General features: G+C 44.1%; 1 protein-coding gene across 1 annotated transcript in view; it reads left to right on the forward strand.

Annotated features, from left to right (window-relative positions):
* KPNA7 (karyopherin subunit alpha 7) overlaps positions 1-22705 on the forward strand; it is a 48854-nt gene that overhangs the window by 5464 nt on the left and 20685 nt on the right. Inside the window, exons 3-4 of the mRNA XM_077186856.1 lie at positions 6546-6634; positions 9459-9633. The gene's annotated coding sequence lies outside the window, so the exon portion shown is untranslated. The remainder of the gene's footprint in view (positions 1-6545; positions 6635-9458; positions 9634-22705) is intronic.

Below are 22705 nucleotides of genomic sequence, written 5' to 3' on the forward strand. Positions count from 1 at the left end.
CTGCCTTCTGAAGGCTGGATCCAGAGTTAACTGAATTCATTGGAAGTAATCCCTGACATTTTGGACCACTCTAGATCAGACCATAAACCAGGTGGTGGGTGCTTGTTTTGAACCACTGGACTAGTCAAAGTTGTTATCCCCACCTGTTATTAAATCAGAAATTTTGATTCTAATGACACTTCAGGCTTTTATTTCCACCCTCCAGTGGAAAGAAGGTGGCTGAGTGTGTGCTGTAGGTGGAGGGTGAAGACATTGTCTGAGCACACAGAAAGCACAAAGGTGGCAGAAGGCTCAGTGTCAGTCTGGGAGGAAATGCTGTGCATTCAATCCCCAGCTAGCTGTGATATTTGGGAAGTGCCAGTTGTCAGCACAGTGCCAAAGGAGCAATCTGCTCAGTGCTGGCAGCTCTGCTCTCCTCTGCCAATTCCAAATGCCACTGACTCGCTGGAGAGGGAACCCAGCCCACTCTTTGTTGGAGGGCTGGTAGGTGTGAGGAGTGGAGTTGTGTAATAAGTGAAAGAAAGGACAAATCAAGAGGAAATGGAGGAATTCCTCAGGGTGCCATCTGTGATGCAGATTACCAGGGAGGCAGAGTGAAAGTGAATTTCTTCTTTTGTGGATTAATTCTGCCAGGCTGCAATCAGTGAGCTAACATGCATCCTGCCTTTCAAGATCATAAAAAGCAGTGCAAGTGCTGACATCTATTATTAACACTGCTTTCAAATCAGCACTGGAGAGAAATAATGGAATATATACCTGAAAGTTTCCAGCTACCACCAGAAAGGGCAAAAGGTGGGGAGGTGACTTAGATCAGCCCCAGCTTTCTTTGCTCCCTCATCACCTCCTCAGTGCTCGCTGATGATTTCCTTGTGCTCATTAGTAAAGTGTTGAAGGTCAGGCCCCAGCTTTCATTTAATAGTAAACAAACTGATTTTAGAGGGCAGAAAGAAGTCTTAGAGACTCAAAACATCTCTCCTATCTGCTCCTCTCCTCCATTCAGCTGCCAGAGATGATTTATGAATGACACAATGATACACCTCTGAGGCAGAAACAGACCCTGTTGTTTACCAAGTCCTGAAGTCTGCATCCATTTTTCTGAATTTCTGCTGGATTGGAGTTTATATACCAATATTATTTATTTCAGAGCTCTGCTGCAGTAGCAGCAGCTGGCTTTAGACCTGACTGAAGCTGTATTTGATTGCTTTCTCAACAAACATAGTCTCTGCTCCACAGTTTATGATATGGATGTGTCTTTTTATCTCATGGAAAATATGAGCCCCACAGCTCATTTAGCGCTTACTGTTTACTGATATGAATCATTGGAGGACTGTTATTGTTGCTGCTGTAAAAATAATAATAATAATAATAATAAAAAGACACTATGGAAGGAGAGTTCCAAAGGCTTTAATAGAAAAATTGCATTCTGGTAACAAAGGCTGCTCTTCAGCAAAACAACATCATGTAAATGTGCCACAGTGTTCCAGAATGCTGCACAAGTTCAGTGCTATGTGGGTTATATATAACAAATAAGTTTTAAACCCCCAATTTAGTATGGAGATAGCAGCTCACCTGCTTAAAATGCATCCTTTTATTATCAGTCAATTGGAGGGGAATGTATTGGTTGTATTTTTTATCCTATTCAAATAAAAGCCACATTTATGACTCAGTTTTTATAACCAATGCCCCATAATTGCAGCTGAGAAGTGCTTCTTGGATTATCAGTCCTTTCCAGAAGTTACATTCTTCTCCTTGGAAATGTTATCATGGGTGGTCTTGATGGAAAAGCACTGCAGACTCTAATGGGGAATGTTAAAGTGGCTTCATAAATCTGTGCACAAACTGAAGTGGCAGGTATGTTATTTCATTCTGCAGTCTGTAATGCAAGGAGGCTTCAAATTTCACTACAATGGATTTCACTGGGGGCTACAGTCCATGGAAGAAATCTGAGCACCATGGAAACAACTGTAAAACTCTGGTTTCAATGGAGGCAGAATCTTATGCTGTCCCTTTTAGGCTGGTTTTTCCCTCAGCAGTGTCTTAATTATTCCACCAAATTTGTTTAAAGTCTCTTCATAAGCCTTGCTAGGAGTAAAGCTGGTCCAAGATGGTCCTTTTGTGAAAATCTTGCTATGAGTGAAATATTTTTAAAAACTGAGCTCTTCATACTCCATAGAATTATCAGACTTGCCTTATAGACCACTGATATTTATCCATTATTTACCTAATCCTGGATTTCTTACCCAGAGTTAAGATTTAATGTTAAACCACACACACATGAGCTCTCTGAGGTAGCTGTTGCATAAGCAGTTGTATTTTCTCTGTGCATGGACACTGAGTTCCTCATGCTTTCTCCATGACCTCTGCCTGCTCCTGGAATTTTTCAGAGTGCTCACTGCCCTGCAGGTCAGCCTGCACTTCTTCCACTTCTCTCTGAGGTGGGCAGAGGCAGCACTTACAGCTCCTCATGCTGGTGAGCATCCTCATCCCTTTGGATCCAAAGGTCCTGAAAGCAAATGAAAGATTAATGTAAATAATGAAGGGAGAGGATGCTGAAAGTTGTAGGAGGTCTCTCTGCAAAGCTGTTCTTTAAGGTGATGCCAGATTTTTTTTTTAAAAAAAACAAAACTTAAAACCAAACCCCATGAAAACCCCAGCTCTCTCAGTATCCTGTTTTCCTCTCATTGTAGCCACCCTGACTTTAAGAGAATTGTTTCTGATTGAGGCTGATGTAACTGAGCACGAGCGAGGTTTGAGTGTGTGTGTGTGTGTACATATAGATATGTATGGGGAGATAGATAGAATCTTTGTTGTAAGTCTTTATGTTACTAGAATTGGATTTTTGGCAGCAGTTGTATAACTTTATTCCAACAAAGAGACAGCTTTTTACTAATTTGCTTACTTTGTTTTATTTTAGCAATGAAGAGCTGAAGGAAGCTCTCTAGTTTTACATCTCTGTTAGTTTCCAGTCCATTTCTTGGCTATCCTATTCAAACAGCAATCTCAACTTCTCTTAAACACAGAACATTTTTGGTTTAATTACATATAAATAGTTCTTGGGTTTTCAGTTTGACAAAAACTGTTAGTAATGCTTGTCTTGTATAAGATTTGTTGAAACTACTGCAGATTGAAATTGGTGTGAGTGGGAGAACCAGGGATTTTGAATATAAATTCCCAGCGTGTTCAAGATTTCTGTCTAAACAAGAGCTCATAATCTACTGCTTTGTTACTTAAGTATAAAATAGAACTGGAGTTATTTTCCATCCAGTTTACCTGGCCATGCTGTTGCAGTTTGGTCAGGTCTGGACAAGCTCACTGCTGTTCCTGCTGGCACAATCCAGCTGCATTTCCATTCTGGTCAGGTCAGTGGCCATCATCATTTCCAGGCAGAGATCTTCAGCACGCCCCTCCACTTCAGTCTCCAGACTCGCCTGCAGAGACTCAATTGCATGCTGGTGAGTGTTTCTGTGGACTCCAGTGAAGCATATGGTACAGCAGTCTGTTATCTTGAGTCTGATCCAGCCCTTGTATCAAATTATTGCCCACCAAGTAATAAAAATACAGTGACTTTTCAAATCTGTTAAAACTGAGATACCAGGACTTTGTACCAAGCCATTCACAAATACCTCCTTTTAAAACAGGGCTGGAGAGATTTCAAGAGGTCATCCTAAGAATGTACTGCCTAAAATATGGATCAGCTCCTGCCAAACCAGTCCCACTTGATGTGAGACCAGACTGCATTTAACTTCCAATAACAGAGACCATAACCTCCAGACAATCTGGTCTAAGCAGTAATTCCCCTTAATGATTATCAAACTTTCCTAATGTCTAACTTAAAACCTCCATGCTGCAACCTTATTATGTACATAATGTAATTATGGTCTATGTGATTATACATACAAAATCTATCCAGTTATAAATGCAAAATCCATCTGGTGCTGTGTGGGCAGCAGGCTGGCAGGAATCTCTCACATCTGCAGCACTGATACCTCCAAGGAAGTCTCTGCTTCCTCCAGTGCCACCTGCAGTTTGTCCTTCTCAATCTCCAGCCTCACTGTTTGCAGATCCTGAGTGTTCTCCCCTCCCTTCCTCAGCTGATTGATTAGATCCTTAATTTCCTCTAGGGAAGAAAACAGATATTTCATGTGATAGGTTTATTTCAGGACTGTGAACTTTTCTGAGTGCACCAGACAGATCCTTTGACTGGAAATAGCATGAAATGGTTTCAGTCACTTTATGTCAGCTGCCCTTTTTTTCACTGCTAGACATTATCCTGGATTTCTGAATGAGCCCTGCTAGCTGCATGTGTTCACAGAGGTGGAAGAATGAAGTGCACTAATAAAGAGAATTTTTTTTCCAGTTTTTATCCACCCTTCTCCTTTCCCCCTTTCAGATTGTTGCTTTCACAAAATGGGAACAGGACACCACATCATCTCCCTGCAGCAGAGAGGGGCTCTCTGCCAGCTGATGGAGGAGAGCCCAGGAAACTCTGGTGTGTGCCAGGGTGTCCATCACTGTTTTCTCTTGGCCACAAGGACAAGGGACTGTAGCATCTCCTAAATGTTTACAGTGTAATCTTCCAGACAGTGATATAGGAGATCAATTTTTGTAATTTACAGAACTGTAAAAAAAACCCGGGGGGAAGGGGGAAGGCATCACTGAACAGCCAGCAGGGAGAAGGGATGCAAAGATGGAGATTGAGAGGAGTCTGACTGCCTTGCTCTGAACTGATTGCTGGAGATGCTGAATCCTCTCCATGGAGGTTAAAGGGAATATCATCTTCCCAGGGTAAAGCTGGCTGTTGCTAGCAGCCCCCCCAGGTGAATTGCTCAGAATTAGAGGATGCTAGAGGCCAGAACTGGCACTGCAGCCTCTCTTTTATGGCACCAAATTAATGTCCTCAGAGAGTGAAAGCACTGCTAGGAATAAGGAAAGTGGAATTAGTGCTAGAAGACACCCCAACAGATCATTCAGTAGAAATCAAGGGGCTTATGATGTGCACAATTTTTGTACATCAAACCAGTACTTAACCTTAAGGGCCTTGTTCTCTTTCTTCATAGATTCCAGGTGCTCCAAGGATTCTTCATAGGCAGCCTAAAGCTCTACATTTTCAGTTGTGTACATTCCTTCTCTGAATTTACTTCAACCTGAAGCTCTTTGCCCTTTTTTTGCCATTCCTTTAGCATCTTACCAAAGGCTCTTGTCCAGAGCAGCACAAGCAGCATTGGCCTGGAAAAATAAAGCCAAGCATTCACTGGACACAAGTTCTCTTCACACTTCACTTCTCTGTATGTCCTGCCAGCCAGTCACAGTTAAATTGGCAGCCATTCTAAAGGCTGACAGCATTTCTCTTGGTCACTCTGAATGCATGATTAAAATGTTTATGAGGCTGTCTTTCCTCACCATTAGGAATTTAACAAGATCACCCAGTTCCCATCAGTGTGATAGTCATCCTTGCTCCTGTGGTTATAATGATGCTGCTGTGGAGCAAAATGTTTTCCACTTCAGATGTTCCTTGTGCAGATGTGCTGCTGGTAATTGCCTGGGTTGATCAGTGTGACTTTTTCTATATTAAAGCAGATTCAGTTACAAACAAGATGTTATTCAAGACTATTTTAGACTGTTTAACTGCTTGTCATGAAGGGAAAGAATAAAAGTACATTTTTCTTTCCTAGGAGCTTTTAATCACAAATATTCTACATATCCTTATGATCCACATGGTGTTCAGATACCATGGTGACAAGCACACCACAGGAACCATAGAATAAAGAACTGCTTCATTAAAGAAAGGGATGGGGAAACAGATTTTTTCAGCCCAGTAATGCAATGCTGGGATTTTCGGCTCTTGGGATCTGTTCTAAAGCCAACTGCAGGCATTGGCAAGTACCCAAGGACTTCAGTGGATTTGGAGCAGCCTTTGTGCCTATTTTAAGTAACATTTTTATTCAAATATCCTACAGTTGCACTACTATTCATGCTCTTACACTAACATGAGCAAGAGTAGAAATACTAATTTAATGAAGGAGCTGGTGTTTAAACTGTGTTGTTTGGGTCTGCTTTGAGTTTGGTAGTTAATAACCAGTGGCCAACCCACCAGTACTGCAACACTGAAAAGTTCAAAGCAGGATATCATTATCCTTTAAAGGAAGATGAATACTTTGCCATGCAGTAAAGGAGGGCTTTTGCTTTAGCTGTACTCTTGTTTCTGGAAGTCAGCTAATGAGCTTATGAGAAGCATGCTGTGTGCTCCCAGGAATTAGCTGTGGCTCTCATCTGGGCTTTCTCTTGATGTGAGAAGCCTTAGCCTTGTTTCTCATGGCCATACAGATTGCTTGACATTTAATGGAGAGACCTTAAGAAATAAGGAAGTGGATCAAAGCCCACCTGAGTTAACAGAAAGTGTCCCAGAGCCTCTGGTACCAGGTCTTAGATCTTGGTGGCCAGGCTGAGAACACTCCTGGCTAGCTGGATTCCTGGCCTTCTCAAGTCAACAGCGAGTTCCTCCACTTCATTCTGCAGCCTCTGCTCAGTTTTCTCCATGTTGGCAGCCCAGGCTTGGACTGATCCCACTGTCTCCTCTGCTTTTGGAGCCTCACAGCCAACTTTTTCCTGAAGGAAAGATGGCAGAAATATCCTGGTGAGTAGATCATGGATTTGAAGAATGGTGGAATCAGCAGCCCTCACCTACTGAACACCATCACTGTTTTCACCAGAGAAAAGATGGTAACTTGGCAGCAGTCTCAGAAAACAGATTGTAAAAACTTTGGTGTTTGCTTTATCCTTCGGAAATTACAGTGGCTTTTGTAGGGCTAATGGAAGAGTAAAGTCCTGTTGAAATTAAAAAAGGCTACCCAAATTCAAGCCTTAACCAGAAAGGTTTGTTTACTATTGTCTGTGTACCAATGTTAGGTCTCAGTAGTCTCTGTTATTGCAAGTATTATTTTCCTTCTCTTGGCTGGAGCCCTTTGCTTTCTCTCTCTCGTACCAAATTACATCCCAACAGATCACATCCATGAGCTGTGACTCAGCAGCCAAGCTAAATAATGAGACTGCCCTAAGCCCCAGACTCCCTGAAAGCTGAGTACTCACTTAGTTTCCCCCAGCTTTTGCTTCTATCAATGGCACTCAAGGCAGAACAAATTCCACTTGAACCTCTCAGTCCTGGACCATCTAGAAACATCTCAGCCTTCAAAATATCTTCCTGTTCAGGAGCCAAGGTTTTGAGGTTTTTTTCCTTACCTGTTTTTTTGCTCTATTGGAGTGAATTGAATTGAGCTCATACAACTGAAAACAGAACTTGGCATGTCACCATCACTGTTTGCTTTCAGTGTTTCAAAGAATGATGACAGTAAACCCATTTGGTGATTGTTCTGAGCACAGAATCCTTGCCAGACTGGTGATATACAGGTGCAGCACTAGAATTACTCTTTGGAGATGAGCAGACATTTGCGACACACAGGTGTCAGACAGGGAGATGAAATGTTGATATATTTTGAGCCAGGCTTTTGTGATCTCTGTAAATAAACTGCTGCACAATCCACTGAATGGACAGTGGACTGATAATCAGGAGGCCCTCTGTGTTCTGCTCTGCTGCCAGCTCATGGGAGACTTATTTCCATATCCATACAAGGTTCATGTCCCCCACATCCCCTCCAAGACCAGCTGGTGACAAGCCCAGACATTAGCTTGGATGAGAAAAGTTCTCCTTTGTGAGGGCTAACACAACAGATTTGTTACTCTGAAGTGGACAACGTTCAGAGGAGCAGGCAGTGCATGGCCCATGATAGCAGCAGCCTCTGCAGGCAGCTGGTGTTCCCCAGCACCTTGGGCTCCTCACCCAGCTGTCTCCTCAAGGCATCTGCATGCAAGGTGAGAGAAAGCTTTATAGACAGTCTGGGTAAGCCTGCTCTGAGCTTCCTGGGGCTCCCAGCTCAGCTGGCTGGTCTTGGCTGTGCAACAACTGTATAAAGAAGCAGGAGAGGAACTAATTCAATGTGACTGGAGTGAGAGAGAAGGATTGGCCAGATCTGTGAGAGGAGACAGGGCAGGGCTGCCAGAGCTGGATGGAATACAGGGGAAGAGAAGGATCTGAGGGAGGTAACATTGCACAAAGCTGTCAAGAATTTACCTTGGAGCCTGATGGCTTTATTTTCAGCTTGGCTCTCCCCCACCACAGCCAGCTGGGCATTGGCCTCAGCCAGGTTATCTTCCAGCAAGTGCACATGAGCATGGGAGTTCAGCTGGAAGAGAGAGGTCAGTCATATGATGCTGAGTAAGGCTTCAAGGGCCAAGATATCCTCCCTCCCTGGCAAACTCACTTTATTCCAGTTGGTAACTGCACTGGGATGACTGTAGCAGCCCGGGGGAGTGCAGAGTGCCCTGACCTTTGTGAGGGGGATGCCTGCTCCATCAGCCAGGATGGGCAGTGGTGAGCATCAGCTGCCAACAGCTGCTCCCTGGCATCAGCAGCTCCCACTGGAAGGCTGGATTCTGCTTTGCACTCATGGCTGCACCTGTGGCTGCATTGGTTTGGCGAGGAATTCCCTGCTGCTCTCTCCCCCTGGATTTCTGCAGAGATTCCATGCTTACACTGAGTTTACCCATTTCTGCCTTCATGAGCTGTTTGTCCATCTCCAGCTTTGCTTTCACTCTGGGGCATCTCCATGAGCTCTGCTATCCCAGCCATGGCAACTGTTCTTCCTGTAGCCCTGCTCTGCTTGAACTTGCTGCTTTCTGTGCCACTGGACAAGCTCCTCTACCTGTTTTCCCTCTTGCAAGGTGTCTGACAACATGGACCTATCTCCTGATATGGATGAGAATTAATCAGCTCACATTTCTAAAGTGAATTAAAATGGAAATGTTCCTTATTATTGATGCTATCAATTTGTATTAGTCATTAGAACATGTTCAGAGCATTCTATTCAAATACAGCCTCAGCTTCCAGGTCTTCTTCCAGCTCTTCAGTGTCTGGAGTGACTGGAGTACACACAGGGGCACAGAAGTGTCTGTGAGCAGGAGATGTGAGAGAAATTTGTGGGAATATCAACAAGAATCTTAATTTCTTCACTCCCTTCTCTTTATGTTTGTCAGCTCAACTGGATTTTATTTCTTGGGAGAGATCTATGGCTGAGAATACTGAGCCAAGAAAGCAGGAATGTCTGGCCAGGTGTCTCAGCAGACAGCTGATGTTATCTGCAGCATGGTTGGCTTCCTGTATTATGTTGGAATTTGGCCTTCAGGAATATAATCAAGCTTACTTGAGGGAAATAGAGGCTTGTTCATAGAAATAGCTGCAATCTAGGTCTTTGTGTCATGTTTTTGTTGAAATGCTGAGTGTTTAGTTAAATATTTGAACACTGAAATACTTGGATGAAATAAATATTTGAATTCAGAATGGTAACGCTGCACATCCCATGAACTGTGGCCTCATTTCTTGTTTGATTTACCACCTTTCCTTCCAGAGTGAGAGGGACAGTGCCTTGGAGGGCAGTAGAGTCCATGGAAAAGTCTACCAGACATCTTGGCTGACTTCCTGAGGAGGATCCTGGAACACATCACCTTTCTCCTGGTCAGAGAAGCATGGCAGGAGATCTGCAGTGAGCACACAGTTCCCCAGACTCCACAGTGGAGTTTCCAGTGAGTGGATAATACACAAGACAAGCTGGATTCAGAGCTGGCTGAACTGTTCAGTCACTGGAAACGAAAAGGCAAATGTTTCCAGGCCCAGGGGTTTCACAACCTCAAAGAGAAGTCAGAATCTGCTGCAGAAAAAAACATCAGCATCTGCCTGGGGAAAAATAAATACTAGATCTCAGCTGGTTCTGTTATTTAAGGGTTTAAAGAGATATGGGATCCAGACTCCATTTTAACAGGGTAGGTTTAAAGGGCTGTATTAATCTTTTATGCCAACTCAGTCTTATCAAAAAGTCAAAGCTGCACAAGCTGCCTATTGTGGGGTGGCAAAGGTAGGACATTACACCAAATGAATTAAGCCAAATTATATTTTCTGCTTGTAGTGAACAGCTGAGGTTTAGTGTCCTGTCTCCTTGATGGGACTGGCAGGGCACTTAAGTCCCTTTTTCCTTTGTGGAAGCTCCTCTTATGCCATCATTAACAGGTCTGCACAGAAAGGCTCAAGCAGCCTGGGAAGCTGAGCCTGTTTGCAGCTCTGAAGGACTAAAACACTTAATTTTTCTTCTGCCACTTAAATGTCCCAGTGGCCTTGCTCTGAAGCACAAGGATCTTGTATTCCCTGTGGAGAATATGAATTAGCAAAGCTTGCAGTATGTATTAATGATTGTGCACATTGCCTTTGCTACTTAGCTCATTAACTAGGTAAATTAGTGGTTTGGATAATATAGAGTTGGGTATTTGTATTCCAGGAAGTTAATTTCTAAGGGGAGGTTTCTCAGAGCAGTGCTGGCAGACCATTCACTGAAGTAGTCAATAGTGACACTAAAATAAAGTTCTAATTTGTGATAATATTTTGCAATTCTAAAACAGTTTTTGTCTGAGGATCAGAAGGCCTTACATAAACATGAATCATTTAAGCCTCATAACTTCCCGGTGATTATACACACTTTATATGTGGGTGAGTGTGGAAGATGAATTACAAATATCAGACAATGAGTCAGAGAAAGACTTAGGAAACAAAATCTTGCATTTCTGATTCTGCCTGCCTGAATTACTGAAGTGTACTTGTGCTTGTCATTGGGTTAATGCTGATGAGATCTGGATTTTCTCAGTGAATTTATGGTCAAGGGACTTTTCAGCTGTAGCTGATGGTGTCAGAGCTGTGACGTAGCACAACTGCACCCAGTAGGATTTTGTACCCTGGGAAATTCCACTCTAACTGACACATTAAGCCATGAAAATTCCTTAGAACATCTTTCAAGTTTTGCTCATTTCATCTCCTTGAGGTTAGCAGTTGTCGTTTTGAGGTCACGCTCTGCTTCAGGATGAGCCTTTTTCGTCTTGCCATGGATTTTCTTTTCTTCTTCAGAATTGTCCTCCAGCTAGTTGAAAAAAGCAGAATAAATGTGAAAAAATGCTTTGTAACAAGCATAAAAATCATAGGATCATAGAATGATTGGGTTGGAGGGGACTTAAAGACCATCCCATTCCACCCCCTGCCATGGGCAGGGACACCTTACAATATCCCAGGTTGCTCCAAGCACTGTCCAAGCTGGCCTTGAACATTCCAGGGATGGGGCAGCCACAGCAAACATACAGATGATGTTCATCAAAAGGGCCCAACATGTTGAAACCAGAGCAAAGAGGGTCATCTAAAATGGAGACCATGGCAAGTGCACCTCAGGTATCCAAGTGGCAGGTTGGCTGCTGTTCTTGGGCAGGTGGTTCACCTTGTTCTCCTTGCCTTGTTCTCCTCACCTTGCAGTTTTCCAAGAAGGGAGAAGCCAAAACTAGTGCACAGAACTGAGTGAGAAGCTAAACCCTGCCCTGGCAACAGACTGAAAACCCAAAGAATTCCTCCAAGGTGCTTCTGGAGAGCAGCCTGAGCTCCATGTGTGGTTTTCAATGGGGCCACAGGAGCTCAGTCCAGCAGTGACTCTTCCCAAAGCAGCCTGCTCGCCCTCCAAATTCACACAGCTCCTTTGGGCAGTGGCACAAGTTGGCAACACTTCACTGTGCTGCCATGAGTTAATACCTAGAAAAACACAGCCCCTTCCTGTTTGTGCAGCATGCTGGAGTCTCACAGCATTGAACCAAGTAGACAATGGGGATTTTTTTCCTTTCCCCAGACCAGGAGAATGAGAATGGGAGAGAATAAAGAAAACTGAAACAGTTATTTCTGCCTGGTGAACTCCCTGCAAAGCCCTCTTCTCCTTTTGGCGTTTAGTGACTGAGTCATTCCAAGCAGAGAGATCTAAGTTTGAACCCTGTGGTCTAATGCCTGCAGACAGGAAAAGGTTTTTGTGGATCACACAAGCCGTTAGCAGCAGCAGGACAAAATGTCACTGGAAACTTGTGCTTCTTTAGAAGGAATCTGAGATTCAGTTAATAAATTCTGAGGCATATGAGGCATCTGTGAGTTTAACATCCTGTGGAAGTTAACACTGACTTCAGAAGAAGCAGCAGACAGCCACATGGCTGCTCTGGTGCAGATTTAAAACTTCTCCAATTACATTAAATAAAAAACAATTCAGGTGCAGGAGAGGGAGAAGCATTCCCCAAGGCTGGATGGAAAGGAGTTTCATGGCTGCAAAGGGAGATGTGTTATAAGCAGAGGCCTACCAGCATCATTACGTAAAAGTGGGTCTAATTAATGAAGAATGTCAAAGAAATACAATGTCTTTATGTAGAGAGATCCCTAAAAATTCCTGTGGAATGACTATTGCTATCAGGTGGGAGGGTGAAGTGAATAATTAAATCCATCCCAGGTTGTATGAGATGCTAGAAGACAATATAAGAAACCGTGGGGGAGATGAGCTGAGTAAATCTGAGCATCCCAAAAGGTGCTCTGAGTGGAAGAGCTGTAATGGTTGGCTGGGTTCATTTCCCTGAAGAATAAGGCAGAAAAAGCCCCTGGTTATGTGTCATACCCACTTCTCCTTCTGGGTTTTAGCCAGGGTGTTCTCCAGCTCCAGCCCTTCCAAGTGCCATTTCAAATGGCTGAGCTAATCCTCCAGTATCCACTTGCTGGCCCTCCTGTCAGCTCCTTCACATCTAGGAGCTGCCTCAGGAGGCCCACCCTTCATTTTGGACCATCCAACAAGTTCCCTTGTTCCTAATGAAGGGGTGGGAATCCAGTGTTCATCCTGTGAAAGGCTGCTAATAAGATTCTTTTAACATGCCTGTGTTACAGTTGATCTTTGTGTCTCAGGCCACAGCTTCTTTAAGTTAAGCATTAAAACCTCTGTTTGTACACACACAGACTCCTAAAAAAGAGTTTTCACTTCAAAAAGAGGCCACCCCAACTTGCTGTGGCTCATACTGAATATCAGTGGTGGACCAGGGACAGAACTTGTGACAGCAGCTCCTTTGCTTTAACCAGGAGGCTTTTCAGTCTTCATTTGAGTTACAGTCAGGCTGCCTGTGAAGCTCATGCATCATCCCCATGTGCTCTTTATTCATTCCATATTCTGAAAAGGAGCCTCTTATGAGTCACCTGAGGGAGCTGATGCCCTGCCTGGATGAATCCTGAGCCTTTAACCATTCCCTGTGGATAACAGCCTGCAGTTGGGTGGAGAGGTCACCCTTCTCCTGGCTCAGAGTGGCTTATCAGCTCCTCTGCTCTTTCCTGTCTTCTCTGAGCTCCCAAATCTTTGGGAGAAAATCTTTGACATGATTATTGTCACCTCCCATCCCTTCAGTTACATTTCCTCCTCCTGCTGAGCCACATTCAGCAGCAGCTTCACCTGGAATTATGGAGTCCAAGCAATGAGGCTCCCAAAACAAGCAATTTCTATTCTAATGGCTCCTGAAAGCCCTGAGGTGGTCATTTTATTATCAGATCCTAGGGGGTTTTGCATACCAGTGGGAGGCCTGGTGTTTCCTGAAATGCCTGTTTAGTGCAGTTTCATATCTCTGGTGTGAGTAATACAGCTCCTAGAAAAGGTTGTTATGGAGCACAGGAGCAGATCTGTGTGCCAGCACAGAAGTCAGGACTGCATGCCAAATTCTGAACTGATATAAATGCAGAATGATTCTTATCATGATCTAGATTCACACCAGTCCAAATGGGACCAGAACCCTTTGAAAGCTTTTACTTTCTAAGCCTGTAGCTTAGCCTCATTTGGCTCACACTGGAGCTGGAAGGTGTGTACCCAGATAAAGAGGCAGATTTTGATTCAACCATATGTAGAAAATTGGCTTTAATTTTTTTTTGTTTGTTTGTTTCACTTAAACTTGTATATCTTGGTCATCACTTTCTTTCCCCTCTTGCCAGAAACCCAACTGATTTATCCATCCTGGGCCAAAGTGAAGAGACTCTGAGCTGGAACCGCCCCTTTGTGATGGCTGCGGGGTCCTGCTTAAGAGAAGTGAACCAAATATCTTTGTTTCAGCTTTTAAATGTTAATGAATAGTGAAATCTTGTATTCCCATGCTCATTTCCTCACCCTCCTCTGGTTTGTGCTGGTTTGAGAAGTGGGAAATCCAGGCCTTGAATTTTGAAGACGTTCTCTTTCCACTCCCTAGAGGCAGCAGGCATAGACTCAGATTTCAGGATTTTCTCCATTTACTAACTTTTCTGGCATTGATTTGGAAAGAAATTATTTAGGCCCCTTGCCCTATCAATAATTAGCAAGAAAGTCACTGGCTTTCTCAGTGTCTCTAACTGAACATGGCTGTTATTTTTTTCTCCCAGCCCTTATCTTTCCTGCCCAGACATCCCAAGGTTCTCAGTGCCTGTAATTGCCACTGTTTAATTCTGCAGAACAGGACAACCTCAGTTTATTTTCCTCACCTTAATGTTTAATTTCTCCCAGAAAAGCAGCTGCAGAAACTTGTGGCCATTCCTCTGAATTGCCATCAGGTAAAGCCTGTAGCAAACAGATCATGTGGGGCTTAGAAAAAACTGAAGGTGGAAGTTTTGTCCTTGATAAAACCAAAATACACCTTGTGCCATCCTGTGAGAGGAAATGCACTAAATAGTTTTAGTAGTAATGAAAAATAATAGTAGTAATCTTGGAGCTGTTGGCTTTAAAGTAATATTGAGGCAGTGATCTCCATCCATAAGTTGAAACCTAAAGATAGAGTAGGTTGGATGAAGGATGACTATTGTGTAATTATTATAAAAGTTGGGAAATGCAGATTTTAGGTTCTTGGAAAGAACAGAATGCTCCCTTCTGCGTGGCTGTTACAATAGCTACTTTCATTATGTTATGACAAAAACATATGTGCAAATTTAATGATGCATGCTGCTAATATTAGATGACTACAACAATCTCTCTACATTTTACTTTCCAGTCTTAAATTGGATAAATGATCAGTTAGTAGGATTTTTGCCTGACTAAGGAATAGTAAAAAGCAAGTGAGATTTATCGCATAGCTGAAGGTGCACTTCATTTGCATTTTATTAACTGAACTGTCTGATTAAAAGTCAGTTTCAGGAGCGTGTGTAAGAGAGAATATTATATGCATGAGGAAGTGGGTTGCTGTAGAAACTCAAACTCTGCAGCTTTATCTACACCAAAGGCATCCTGGGTCATAACTGCCATCAGTTTAGTCAGCCCAGTTTGGTTGGAGTAGATGGTACCCTTTTATATCCAACCTGCACTCCTTTTCCCCCAGGTCAGGAGAGCCAAGCAGCAGCTCTGGTGCCTTCTCATTGTCCACAAACACTGCAGAGATCAAGCTGGGATTCAGGTTTTGGTATCTAACATGGAAAGACAGGTATAATGATGTGCAGAATCCTCATCACTGCCTAAGATCTTCTCTGATGTCTCTTCCCAGCCCCACAGGCACTGTAATACTGCTGTAAAGAAGCCTGTGGATATTCCTACCTGTGAAAGTTCTTGGAAGAAGCAGAAGCAATGGAAGCAGCCATTTCTAACCACAGCTCTGACATGTGCAAGTGGAAGCTGTGCATTCAGTAATGGTGTTGGAATTCAAACAGCACGAGTAACTGCCTATTCATAGCACATTTGTTTGCTGTTCACTGCTTTCCATTACTTGCCCTTCCACTTTATTATATATGTCATAGGTGAAAACTCATGTTGCTCTTCCCCCTCTGCAACTCCCTGCTTCTGTGGTTATCCTGCAAAAAAAAAAGGAAAAAAAAAAGGTCACAGGAGGCAATACAGGCCAATAAAAATGGTGCCAATTTGTCTAGTTCCTGGTCATGTATTTCCTAATTCTTTGTGCTTCTCTCACAAAATGAGAGGTTTATTAGACATCCTGTCTCTGGCCCTGGTGCTTGGAAGTGTCTCTCAGCCTGACATTCCCCTGGGCACAAGGCAACCTGTGAAGGGATAACCAAACTCTTTCATTCCTGCATGAGGATCTGCTCAGCCAGCTCCAGCTTGTGCAGGAGGCACTGTGAGCTTTGCCTGAGGATTGCTGTACACTGTTGGAATCCATTTGGAGCAATGCAGTGGGTGAAATGCAGGGATGTGCTGTGCAAAGCAACCTTCAGTTAGTCCAGCTGCTCCTGGAATGAGACAAAGAGGAGTGGAGTGAAAGTGCTAACAGGAGTTACCAAGGCTGGAGAGAGAAAACCTTCTGGTTTATAAAGTCATTTGCATTTCCCAGCTGGAATCATAGCCCCATATCAACTGGCTTTAGCTTTGGATACACAGAAAAGTAACACAAAACTTCTTCTTGTAATGCATTTCCCATTTTCATTTGTGACTTTCAAGGCAAAATATTGACAGGATTCTCTGGAGCTTTCCTGTCCTGTTTCTAGCACTCCTGAGAGTTACTGGAACTGCTGTGACAGCAGCCTCAGAAAGAAACATCACATCCTCAAGGTGCTGGACTGCATCTCAAGAGTCAGTCTCCCCTTTTATGTTGGTGCTGTTTATCAGTTTAGCAAAGCCCAAGATGGAGTTCCACAAGCAGGGAGTAGAATAAGATGAAACCCTGTCCATTTGATAGCTCAAAATCTGCAAAGCAGTTTCCCCATCTCTCCCATTCACCTCTCAACAGCGGAGTGCTGGGCTGAGCTGATGACAGCCCTGGTAGGCAGCGGGTTTTTCTGGTTGATCAAAACCTGACATTTGTCTGGGCAGCAGAAGGCCACTGAGTGCCAGGGGGAGATTTTGTAGCCTGTCATTAATCCAGGGCTGCACTCACGCTTCCATCTGTGCAGGAATGTTTGTGGAGCAGCGCTCGTGGTGCCTTCCCGAGCGCACCAACGCGCACGCACCGTCTGCCTCTCGTGCTGGAGGGGCAGAAATTTCAAGGTCAGAGCAAGATTGTCTTTCAGCAGGGAAGAGAAGGACACAGGAGCAGACAAAGGCTGTTACCTGCATGAAGGGAGTGCTACAGGAACAGGCTTTGTCCTTTCCACAACAGAACAATGGGGAAGCGCTGGGCACCAGAAGCGGGGACATTTGTGTACTGATGCATGGAGCTGACAGAATTGATTGTACCCTGATGTTCACTCCACCTGCAGCCTCCTCTGCTTGGAGGAGGATACAGAGCAGGACAGGCTGGATTTCTGAAGCAAATCCACCACTGCTTGGTGGGATCCTTGTTCTTCTGTTACCACCCCCTGATGTGGTGTCACATCTGGAAAGGAGCAGGGGAGGAAAGGCATGACCAGTTCAGATACAGCAAGAGAACAGCCTGGTAGTGCATAAGAAAGCAGATTTATGATTGTTAACTTGTGCAGAGAGAGGCAGAAATCCTCCCTGTGGGTACAGGGAAAGGAAATGAGTTAATGCTGGCATGGGAATAGCATTAAAGCAATCCTTAGAGTCTCAGTCCTCACAGGGGGTCCTTTCCATGGAAAACCCATTTGCCCTGAATGAATGATTCTGCAGCACTGCCAAAGGAAAGCGTGTTATGGAGAGATTATATTTTTACCTTTTGGGCTCATACTTTGATACACTGACAGAGAGGACAATGTGGCTTCTAGGCTGCTATAACCAAGCACAATCAGAACATATTTTGGCACAGTCAAATGTCACTTTCAGAAACCTACTTGGTAGCAAAGAAAAGAAATAGTTGCTGAGTGTAAAAAAGATAGACCAAAGGGCCTGTGATTCATGCTCTGATCATGTTCTGTCAGTGTGTCTGTGCAGTGGAGTATATGAATAACTGGTGGAGTTTGATAATATGCTTAAATACTGTTCCTGCTGCTAAGCATTAGCATGGCTGTGTGACAGCACAGCAGAGAGGCGAGGCACAGCCACCAGGAAAGGCAAGACAGGCTGCAGTGAGCTGCAGGGCTCTGGCTCTTCAGTAACATGCAAGCAAGGGAAGCAAACCTTGATTTAATCTTTGGTTGATGTGTCTTTTAGGTAGCTTTCCTATAGCTCTGTGTTACTAGAAACAAGCTGTGATTTTTTGGGAGTTTGTTCCTTTTCAGAATTTCTGTAAAGATTATTTTTAATCAAAGCCAGTGGCAACCTGCTGGGGAGTTGTGGAACAGTCTTGCTGTTCTTTGTGCATTAAAATGCCCAACTGTGGCATCACAGGTCAGACATTTGCATAATCAGTATTTTCAACTAATTGTCACTGGAAAGGATTTCTGAGATGCACATTTCTGTATGGCAGAGCCACCTCTGCCTTTATGGCAACAGGCACACATTAATTTGGTTCTAGCTTGTACTTTTCCCAGTGTTACTGTCTGTGAAAAACCCATGGAAGTTTGGGGTGATCTGTTCATGCAGAGGGCTTGGGCTCATCTCTGACTTTGCTAAGAGCAGGTTCCAGCTTACACAGGGTTAGAGAAGGGGCATGGCAGAAAAGAACTGCTCTGCACTGGCTGTGCTGATGTTCCCCTTCTCCTCCCTTGGGCTTGAGGAGGTTGGGTGATTGGCCCAGAGGTGTTACAGTGGCAGCCTTTGATGGCCAAATCCTCCATTCTGGCACTCTGATGCTGAGAGGATGCTCTTCCACTCCAGCTTGTTCCCTGCTTTTCCCCTGGGCCTGGTGGTGACCCCGCTGGAACTCTCCAGAGTGCAGCTGAGTAACTTTGTCAGCCACTGTTGGAGGGAAGGTGACCATGTTAATCTGAGAAACAGGGAGGAAATCCCTCATTGTCCCCATTCCCTTGCTGCATACTCAGCAAAATGGTTGCAGATCAGCCCTGCTGGGAACAAAGTGGGAAGGACAGAAGGGAAGCAGCTCTCAGCTCCATCCCTTCACACACACACACTGTTCAGCAGGGCTGCCTGGCTGGAGCAGAGCAATAATACCTCACAGTGGGTGCTGCTGCCCCTGGGCTCCTGCAGGCTCTGGAGGGTCTGTGCTCCACCATGGCTCCAAACTCACTGGCAAGGCAGGGCTGTTGGACAAAGCAGGATCAAGTCCTTAGCTGACAGCTCAGCCATCTGCTAGGCCTGCTGCCCTGTGGCAGCTGTGGATGCCAGCTCTGACTCTCAACAGCACATCTGTTCATTTAAAAAAAAATCAATGTGTTGTTTAAGGTCATTCTATATTCCCCAGAAACAAGAGTCTGGGTTTAGCAGCTTTTCCAATCTCAGTGAACTGGCTAAGCTCACAGCACACTGGCTTTGCCCTGATTTGTGTCACCAAGTGTGAGATCTCAAGCCAGGTCCATGTTGTCCACCTCTCCCTGCTCCTCCTTGGCTCCTGCTGGAATTTCTCTGTGACATCCTGAGTCAGAAGTCTCTTCTTCTGGACCAGAGCCCAGGACATCAAAGGACAGAAGGGACACAGACCCCCACAAGGGAATTCTTAATCTGCACCATAAGCTGGAAGCCAGGCCATGGTCAAATATTTAAAATAATTTTCCATCCCACTGAGATTTGAGCAGCCAGGTCCCTTCAGACCAGCACAGTGCTTTGCTCTCCCACCCTGCCCAGAGCAGGGAGAGTGCACAACTCCAAACACACCAGAGGATCTTGCAGTGTGTTACTTGTGAGCCATGATTTGGAACTGCCTGTCTTTGTGGACTATGAAAATCATATCTGCTTTATACAAAAGGCTTGTTTGCAATGTATAAATCCTGGGAGCTGTAAAATACCAACAGCTGCTGGAAAGGGCACTGGAAGTTCAGCAGCTGGAGACTGTTTGATCTCGCTGTAGCTCAAGTCTTGCTTATAATAATAGTCTCAGAAGCCAGCAGATATTCCCAATAAGCTCTGCTCAGCAACAGATACTCTTCAAAATGATATTAAAAAGGAAAATATGTGTCAAAACTAGACAAAGGGTCAAGTTTTCTCCTCACAAAAGCTGCTCCTTGAGATTACACGCGGATGCGAAATGAGCAGGTTTTAACCTGTGGTCTCTGCCACAGCTTTCAGATCTGTCAGTTTTCAGGCTTCAAACAAACCCTGTTACAGCTCATCTGAAGTCCTGCAAACCCCAGGCCACTGAATGTTAACCAGACACTCCTACATCATGCTCGTTTATTCTGGAGCTGATATTTTATCTTCAGGCTTCAGCTCACAGACAACTGAACAAATCTTCAGGCTGTCCCAGCTGCTCCTCAGTTGCTTATTTATCCTCAGGTTGAAGAAGCTGAATTTTATCCCTACAGGAAGCTCAGGACAGGGGGGGAGCATCCTGTTTGCTGTATTTTCACTTTCACTGATGTTCCTTCAGGCTTCCAGTGAGAAGTGGCTCTTCCCCACCATCTGTGGTTTTTTGCTGTGATCACACCTTGATGCAATGCTAAAAATTAGGATCGAACACAAACAGAAGTTTCTGCAGCAAGAGGCAGACCAAGAGGTAATTACACAATCAGTCCAAACAAGGCATAACAAGCAGGTTTTGGACTGGAGACTGAATGTTCTTCTAGGTTTCAACTCCTGAGCATGTTTTGAGTATTTCACAAAAAAAAAAAAAAAAAAGCCCTTAGTGAGACAAGTTACTTAGGCTGCCCAGGAGAGTTTGACATAGCAGCCACATTGAAGTAAGTGGGATTGAGCACCCAAACCTTTTCAAGAGTATTGAAAATCTTGTCCTGGCTGTCTTCCCTGTCCTGAGGAGATTCAAGCAATTAGCTTGAATCTCAACACTTCAGTTTGAAAATTATCATTTTTACCTTCATGGCAGCCCTGCCAGATCAAGGGGGACCTCCCCATTCATTGATCAAGATAAGGGAAGACAGCTTTCCTTTCTCACTCTGGCCTGCCTAAGGAAAAGTCACTTGCAATCCTCTTCTTCCAGGATAATTAGTAACAACCCCCCACTGCAGAGAACCTATTTCAATCTCTGACCAAGCACAGTTCTGGGGAATAGGGTTTTTATCCCAGAAACAGAGGATTGAGCAGGGATGTGAGCATTAAAGGCAGTGAATAACACACACAAAGTGCTGTACCAGTAAGTTCAAGGAAGAAATTATAATATCTCTTGGCTCATTCCTGAGAAATGATACATGATTTCTCCAGACATGGAACATAGAGGGGAGCATATATATGTTTGTATCCCAGATGTATCCAGCAGACAGAGATTGAAAAGTCACAGCCCTCTGGATGTCAGTGACAATTTTACTTTTGATATCAGTGAAAGCAGTATTTCAAAATATCCTTTGGAAGTCCTGTGAGTGCAGCAAAAACCACAGCATCCTTCAGTGATGCTCTCAGAACATGCCTCTAACCTTCACAATGTTCCCACTGACACAAGTGTTAGTACAGATATTTTAGCAGCAAGTGAAAGAGAGGCAGAAAATGTCAATGCTTGTCCAGCTATGTCATTGCTGGGTTCAGGAGCAGCTGTCCAGAGTAACTCATCCTGCTTCTGAGTATCCTCTGAATTGCCAGTGCATGGTTTGCAGGATTGTCCTGTGCATTGTGTCCTTGCACAGCCCTTTGTTTCAGTGAAGAGCTCTGGAAAAGGTGGTTTGTACCCTGAAATCACTCGGTCCATGCCTTCTGCCAGGCTCTAACACAGTTTGGCTTTTGGTCTCTAAACCTCACTGCATCAATTCACTCCAAAATCCCCAAAGGGATATCAAATCACCAGGAGGTCCTGCCTGGGCATTTTCATCCTTCCCTCTCTCCATGTAAGTCTGCTCTGAGCTGCATCATGTGAGTTCTTCAGACGAGTTTAGGTTAACTCAAATCACCTTTATTGCCAATTTTGTTTAGTCCAAGTAACTCTGGGAGGACTCACAATCCCTTCTGCCCACAGAGCTCCAGCCAAGGTTCAGGAGGTCCTTGGACCTGCCCAGCAAAGGTCTGGCCATGCCAGGCAGGAGGAGGCTGAAAGCTGCCAGGAAACAACCTCAGCTTGCCTTGGCCTTGAACTGTCCACAGAGGCAAATCCAACATATGGTTGCTGGGTGTGATGCAAATCTGGGATGAGTTGAAAGTCAGAGGGATGCAGACAATCCCACATTAAAGAATGGCTGCTCCATATGTTTCCTCTCTCCTTTTTCTGTGTGTTGAAGGGCTTTAGTCAGGAAATGTGGTGGGGTCTTTTCACCTTGAGAGCTGAGATTTGTGGCTCTCAATTTAGTGTTGGATGCACGTATGCAAGCACAGAACAATGCACCTTCCCTGCAGAGCTATTTTTAGGGTCTTGGTTGCAAGGCAATTACAATGTTGTGCTGATGAGTGTTAGTAATGGTTGCAATATAATCATGGAGTGAAAAATGTACAGCTTTGGGAGAGGCATCGTGTCCTTTTTGTGTGCACAGAGTCTCACAGGCAAGTAAAGAAAGAGGAAATAAATTTGTCATCATCTAAAACATGTAACTTCACTGTAGAAGAAGAGACAGAGTTTGGTTTCATTTACAGCAGTGCAGATCCCTCCAGTTCACAGAATTCATTTCAGATTTGCTCGTGTCTGATTTAATCAAAACAGGGTCCATTCAACACAAGAAAAAACCCAAAGCAAAGTTAATATGGAGAATTATCTGCTTACTTACAACTCCCAGTGTTAGCCCCAGCCAGCCTCCCTGTGCCACCACAGTCAATTCAGATAAATTTGCCTTGGATGAGAAAATAAAAGATGAGTCTGTTAATCAAGATTGCAATATCTGTAGGAAAACAGAAAGTAGCTGAGAGGTTCTGAGTGTTCATCAGGGACAGACAATGTTGCCTGTAGGGGCAAATTTGAAAGTCAGTGAGAGGAAATTTAATATTTTCAAAGATCAGATCTATAA

Source organism: Agelaius phoeniceus, chromosome 16 (genome assembly GCF_051311805.1).
Source record: "Agelaius phoeniceus isolate bAgePho1 chromosome 16, bAgePho1.hap1, whole genome shotgun sequence".
NCBI classification, from domain to species: Eukaryota; Metazoa; Chordata; class Aves; order Passeriformes; family Icteridae; genus Agelaius; species Agelaius phoeniceus.